The following is a 7,090-nucleotide window of genomic DNA, read 5'->3' on the forward strand; positions in this document are numbered from 1 at the left end:
ATATTTACTGTGGGATTTTCCTTTTAGAATTTGCTGCTGCATTATTTGGCACATAAATTTTCCTGACAGTTGGCACTTTATTGTATATTATGCTGTTTATTATTATAAAGTGCCCTTCTTGCTCTCTATAATTTGCTTCTTGGGAATCCTCTAGCATAAGTGGAATATCACAGTCCAGCTCTGCTGTGCCTACCCTGGTCTTCTGAAAAACCCCTGTGCTTGTTTACTTGCAGGTTCTCAGTGACTTTGATTGAGTTCTCTGTCTGTCTGTCTGTCTGTCTGTCTGTCTGTCTGTCTGTCTGTGTGATTCTGTGTCTCTCTCTTATACACATGTATACACATACTTACTCTAAGGGTTGAACCCAGGGCCTCTAGATTGCAAAGCAGGCCCTTTTTCTCTTGAGCCACATCCCTAAGTCTTTTGTTTGCTTTTTGTTTTTACCTAGGCTGGCCTAGAAACTGCAGTCCTCCTGCGTCTGCCTTATGAGTAGCAATGTATTTGTTTTCAATAGTAAAGCTTTCAGATGTGATTATTAAAACGCAAGCTTCTCCTATCCTGTTTATTAAACTTGGTAAGTCCAGTCTTAGTGTGTCAGTTTTTCAAGCTGCAATACTGAGGATTTCCCCTCCTACTTTATTGAGGTGTTATTATTTCCACTTTATTGAGGTATATGTGATCATTAAGAACTGTTAATATTTAGAGTGCACAACCTGGTGATTTGATCATCATAAATGTTCACCTCAGTCAAGGCAGTAACATCTCTATCACCTTTCTGTTCCTTTCTGTTTTGTTTTCCTTTTCAGCTTTTGCTCAGAGGATACTTAAAAATCAACCCTCTCTGTTTTTTCGTTGTTTTGTTTTGGTGCTGGTATTGGAGCTTGAACTCGGGTCCTGGGTGCTGTCCCTTAGCTTTCTCACTCAAGGTTGACCCTCTATCATTAGAGACACAGCTCTACTCTGGCTTTCTAGTGGTTAATTGGAAAGAAGAGTTTTGTGGACTTTCCTGCCTGGACTGGCTTTGAAGCATGATTCTCAGATCTCAGCCTCCTGAAAAGTTCAGATTATGCATGAGCCATTGGCTCCTGACAGATCTACTCTTTGAAGAATCTTCAGTTATGCAATGGTTGACTATGGTCATGTGGTAGTACACTAGCTCTCCAACATTCACTTCCCTGAGACAGGAAAAACAGTGTCATTTGATGAAAATCTCCGTTTCCCTCTGTCTTCACTGTCATTGTCCCCTTCTATCTCCTCATCTACCTCCCTCTTCTCCGGTTCCTGGTAACCATTATTATATTCTCAAATTCTAAAACCTTGAGTTTATTATTACACATGATTATTTGCCTTTTGGGGCCTAGCTTATTTTATTTAATACAGTATCACCCAGATTCATCCATATTGTAGCAAATGTAAGCAAATGTCCTTCTTTTTAAAAGCTGAATAATATTCTACTGTGTATAAACTGTATATAACCACTCATCCACTCACAAACATTTAGGCTGATTCTACTTCTTTGCCAGTATGAACAATACTGCAAGGAATGTGGGAGTGAAGATGTCTTTAAGACACTGACTTCTTTTGAGCATGTACCAAAGTGGTTTTCCTGGAAGATGTGGTAGTTCTACTTTGCATAATATCTGTAGTAATTAACATTCCCACAAACAGTTTGCAAGGGTTCCCTTTTCTCCACATTCTCATCATCACTTATCTTTTGTTTTGATAAGTAGCTAATGTTTTGAGTACTTGCATGTTGGAGACTGTCTATTGCTCAATTTGCTGTGGTAGGATTTTTTTGTTGGTTACAGTTTATTTTCTATGAATTTTGGGTACATTCTTTTGTGGTTTTCTGGCATCCAGTGGTGCTGGGAGAAATCTGAAGGCAGCCCAATTTTCCTTTCTTAAGGAATCTGCTATTCCACCCCCTAGATCCTGAAGAATTTCCATTTTATCTTTAATAAGGTTTTACGAGAACACAATTGGGTTTTGATTTTTCCTGCATCATTCCATAGCCCTTCTGGAATGAGGTGTGTCCTCTTATTCTTTAGATACAAATATTCCTCTCCTCTCTTCCCACCTCACAAATACAGTCTTCTCATTTTATTTGGGCTGCCTTTAGATATGGTCTCTATTTTAGGACACTATCTGGATGTTGACACTCACTTGTTCTTTGTGTCCACTGATTCCTTTTCATTACTGTGATCACTTTTGACCTTACATTCTGCATTCCTTTGGATTTTATTCAGTATTTCTTCTATACTAGAAATTCAGTTACCAGCCATCTTCCTTTACTATTTCTATGTATTAATTCTCCCAAGGCTCTTTGTTTCCTTAGCTCTTTGTCTCCCCCACAATATGGCATTCTGTATTTTATTTTATATCAGAGCTGAAAATCAATACCAGAGCTTTGGGTTTGCTAGAGAAGTATTCTACCACTGAGCTACATCTCCAGCCCATTTCAACCATGGTTTAAACATTTGGCAACTCCTGTAGAGTACCTATTAGCTAGTGGAATTTTTATGATATTTTTTGTCTTTCTTTTCTTTCTTTTTTGTGCCTCACCACTCAGAGCCTGGGTGCTGTTTATAACTTTTTGGCTCAAGGCTGGTGCTTTACCACTTGAGCCATAGCTCTTCTGCCAGCTTTTTGCTGATTAATTATAGATAAGAGTCTTTTGGCTGCATCTGCTTAGGCTCGCTTTGAACTATGATCCTCAGATGTCAGTCTTCTGAGGAGCTGGGATTACAGCCATGAGCCACTGGTACCTGGATTACTTATAATAATTTCTTTTTATTTTATATGTGGTTAAAATTTTTTTATTATTAGATAAAGGTGCTATACCAGAAGTCAAGTCAAGTAAAAAGTACTTTTCTCAATTACTATATATATATATATATATATATATACACACACATACATACATACATACATATTGGATGGTCACGGAGCTTGAATTCAGGGCCTGGGTGTTATCTCTGAGTTCTTCTGTACAAGCCTAGTGCTCTTCCACTTTGAGCCACAGTACCACTTCCAGTTTTCTGGTGGTTAATTGGAAATAAGAGTCTCATGGACTTTCCTGCTTGGGCTGGCTTTAAACTGTGATCCTCAGATCTCAGCCTCCTGAGTAGCTAGGATTACAGCCATGAGCCACTGATGCCCAGCCTTTATAATAATTTTTAAGAGAAGGTATTACTTGCTTTCTTCAACATTCTGCGGTAACCATTTTGGCACACAACACGGACTATTACAGTAAACACTTCTACCTACCACCTCTACTGGTTGCATCGCTTTCTCCATTCCTTTCTTCCCACTCACCAGTCGTTCTTATTCTGATGCATTTATTTCAAAGTTGCAGACACCAGTAGTCTTCCCTACATTTCTCCCACAGAGCGAGTTCTATTTTCTTTGGCTTCCTGTCTCCAGTTAGATTTTCTTTACCAGGAAGTACTCCTGTGGGGAATTGTCCATTGTTTCTTGTCCGTGCCCTTTCACCCAAGAGCACATAATTCATCTTTTTTCCCCCTGTTGTGTTTTAAGTTTGGATCTACTTCGGTAATGGCAATCTTACTTTTTCCCATACCTGACAATTACTTATTTGTATTCTGATGTATGTGGCTCAATTAAAATTTTCTGTTTCAGTATAATATGGCACTTTCCCTTGCTTTGCTCTGCTCTGTGTGTGTGTGTGTGCGTGCGCGCGTGTGTGTGTGTGTGTGTGTGTGTGTGTGTGTGTGTGTGTGTGTGCCAGTCCTGGGTCTTGAACTTGGGGCCTGGACATTTTCTCTAAGCTTTTGTGCTCTAGCCCATGCTCTACCATTTGAACCACAGCTCCACTTCTGGCTCTTTTTCTGCAGGGGGTGGGATGGAGTGAGGTGGTTAATTGGAGATAAGAGTCTCCCAGACTTTACTCTCTGGGCTGGCTTTGATCCTTGATCCATAGATATCAGCCTTCTTTACTGTGATGTCTTGTGCCCTTCCTACACCCTCTCCATCCTGCATCTCACTTTGAGGTCTGGGCATGCAGTGCCTCATGATGCCTTGGTGCACATTGCAGAGGTCCTGGGCAGCCATTACTGGTGACTCATGCCTGCCTCTGCCCTTCTTGTCTGCTTGTCACAGGGGCTTTGGGTCGTCTCTGCAGACCCTGCTCCAGCCTCCTTCTCCACATCCTTTCCTTTCTCACCTGATGTCCCTAGTGAAGCCTCTCAGCTAGGAACCCTGCCTTGGATTCCTTTCACATGTACCCCTCTGAGCACCTCCATTTCTCTTCTGCACCCTGTTTTGCTAGGGCCATGTTTATTTACTGGAGAAAAGCAGTCCTTGATGAGAAGCGTATTTGTGGTTTTTGTCCAGATGGCTGGGCTGACCCTGCACTCACTCTGCTTTCCTGGAAATCTGGAGTGACCTCAGCACATCCCACTTCCTGCCCTTCTTCCGGCTGGCCAACTTTCTCCCAGGTCTGTCTCTGTCTATTGTTCTAGGAAGGAGCTCTGGCCATCAGTGCGGATCTTGTCACAGTGGTTGAGCTCACCCAGCCGTTCTTGTTTCCATTATTATGTTGTGAATGATCCTGAGTTCATCATGAGCCACTCAAGACTGTTGTCTAAACACAGCCCAGGCCAGCCCTATCATTGCAGGTGCTGGGGGTAGGGGGCTGGATGTGTAAGTGCCACCTTTAGCCAAAGAGCCAGGAATTGGGGTACCTACTCCCTCAGGGTTCCAGATGCAAGGCCCACATGCAGTGCATGCTGTCATTCTTGTACATTTCCAGGGACGTGCTCACATCCAGCTTACCAAATGCAGTGCTAAGTAGATGGAGTTTTCCATGGGACCTGCAGAAAAAGTAAAGACAAGGCATGCAGTCTGCTCCCCTTCACCCTTTCCCTATCCTCCATTGAAATATCTTGTCCAGGAAGACTGAGAAAAACAGTCTTAGGACATTATCCCTCAGTTCACAGAAGTGGCTAATGGGTACGGAAGAATGTGCTGCCATGAGTGTGACCACAGGGCACCACCAGACAGGGCCTGGCAGTGGCAAAGGGGATCAGAGGTGGGGGAAAGGCAGGAAGAGAGACCCTCAGCTCTGCCCATGGAGGTCAGATAGGATGCAAGCCTCACTTAACCTGAATAGGCTCACACCAGACACCTGTGGGGAGTTTGTTTTCTCCTTCCTCCCTTGTGTGTTGATGTTCAGAGAAGGTGTGAGAAAGATGAATTGCTGGGGTCATTGTTCACAGCAGTGAAAGACTAGAGTGCCCAACAAGAAGAGATTGTACAAATAAATTATGAAATACTCCTATACACTCATTCTAATGACAATTAAAATAAGGAAATTCATTTATATGAATTAACTATAAGACCACTTAAAACTATAGTGAGTGAAGAAAGCATCACTCTGCTGTGTAACGTAGGAACAGCAGACAATCATCTTTTCACCCTCTTTTCTAATGCTGGTCCAGCAGTGGAGCACAGGCCCATGTCAGGGTAGAGTCTACTTGTCAACAGGAGGATGGAACTGCAGAGGTGTACAGAGCAGACCGCAATTGCTGCTGTATGATTTTACTTCTTTAATAATCTAGGCCCTTATGGAATTAGCATGTGTTAATTCTGGGTGGTGGGTAAATAAGAGGTTATATGCCTATCTGTAATTGTTAGGAATGCTTCATTGCACTGTCAGTAAATAAAAATGCTCTGGAGATATCAACATGGTACTGGGAAATGGAAATACGTGAAAGGTTGAGGAACACAGCGTGGCTGTTGGGGGGCTGGGAGTCTGCCCAATGGGGAGGAGGGCCACTGATGGATGACTCCAAAGATGTAATTCCAGGCCTGTGTGCGATCTGTGTCTTGTTCCTTGGCCTATCCCAGGCTGTGCAGCTGTGGCGATCAGTTCGTGTGAACTAAGCATGAACAGTGAAGTGTCCTGTTACCCAGCTCTCCCCTGGGCAGGGGAGGGTTGCAATCATGCCTTCCTGGGCCCCTGGCTCAGAGATGTCATTCATGAGTCTGTTGGGTGGATGAGCAGAGAATTGCTGGGATCAGACCTGTTTCTGGGGCCTCACCACTGCACACTGCCCAGGCTTGGTTAGGTAAGGGATATCTCAGCCTGAGCTGTTGCTGGCTGAGGGGGAGCCTTTGTTTGCAGCTTTGTCTTCTTTCCTCCTGCACCCAGCCTCTGTGAGACATCTTGAAAGAATCCGTTACAGTGCAGTGAATTCTTGTTTCCCGCCTGCCTCGGGGACCTGGAGCAGAGCTTCAGAGTGCTTCACACACCTGTGCTGGGCTTAGATTTTTGAGGGACTATGACATAAACCACAGCACTGCAACCCACAGCTGCAGTTCACAGCTCAGCTGTGACTCTTGTCCAGGTTGCTCAATTTGCCAGCCCTCTGGGAAGAGTTTGAACAAAAACATGGGCATCTTTACCCCAAAGCTTCTGGGAAGAGGCTGGAGGCTGAACATGCCAGATTCTAGCAGTTAGGAGAGGAGGAAGAAGGAGGTGTAAGTCATTTGTCTGGGCTTTTCATTTATGGATTCTGATTTTTCAAATAAAGTGCCATGAGTCTATGAACTCCTTAATTCATGAATTAGGAGTCTGCTTTGTATAGTCTCTGTGCTGGGGGAGGTACGGAGAGGGGTTCATGACTGTATGTGTGAGTCAAGCTTGGAAAAGCAATGCCTGAGCTTGAAAATGGACACAAGGAAAGAGGAAAATGGAGGTGGGAGGGAGAGAACCAGGCCAAGGAAATGGCTTTGGTGTGAAAGCCAGGGACCAAGAACATCGTACATCCAGTGACGTGCAGGCTTTCAGAGTGTGGGGACCCACATGTGTGAATGTGTGTGCATGCACTTGTATTCTTGTATGTACTAGCACACCTGGGTGCAAGTGCTTGCATATATATGTGCATGTGAGAGTATATACACATGTCTGCATGTGTGTCTGTGTCTGAGTATATGAGGTATTTGCATGTATGAATACAGAAGTGCATGTATAGTTGGGTGTGCAGGTACATGTGTGTACATCTACACATGTGTGTGAGTGTGCTGGATGTTTACATGTGTACATGTACACATGCATAGCTGCATTGTGAG

This window comes from Dipodomys spectabilis, unplaced genomic scaffold (assembly GCF_019054845.1).
Source record: "Dipodomys spectabilis isolate Male_0828 unplaced genomic scaffold, ASM1905484v1 ptg000094l, whole genome shotgun sequence".
In the NCBI taxonomy this organism is placed as follows: domain Eukaryota; kingdom Metazoa; phylum Chordata; class Mammalia; order Rodentia; family Heteromyidae; genus Dipodomys; species Dipodomys spectabilis.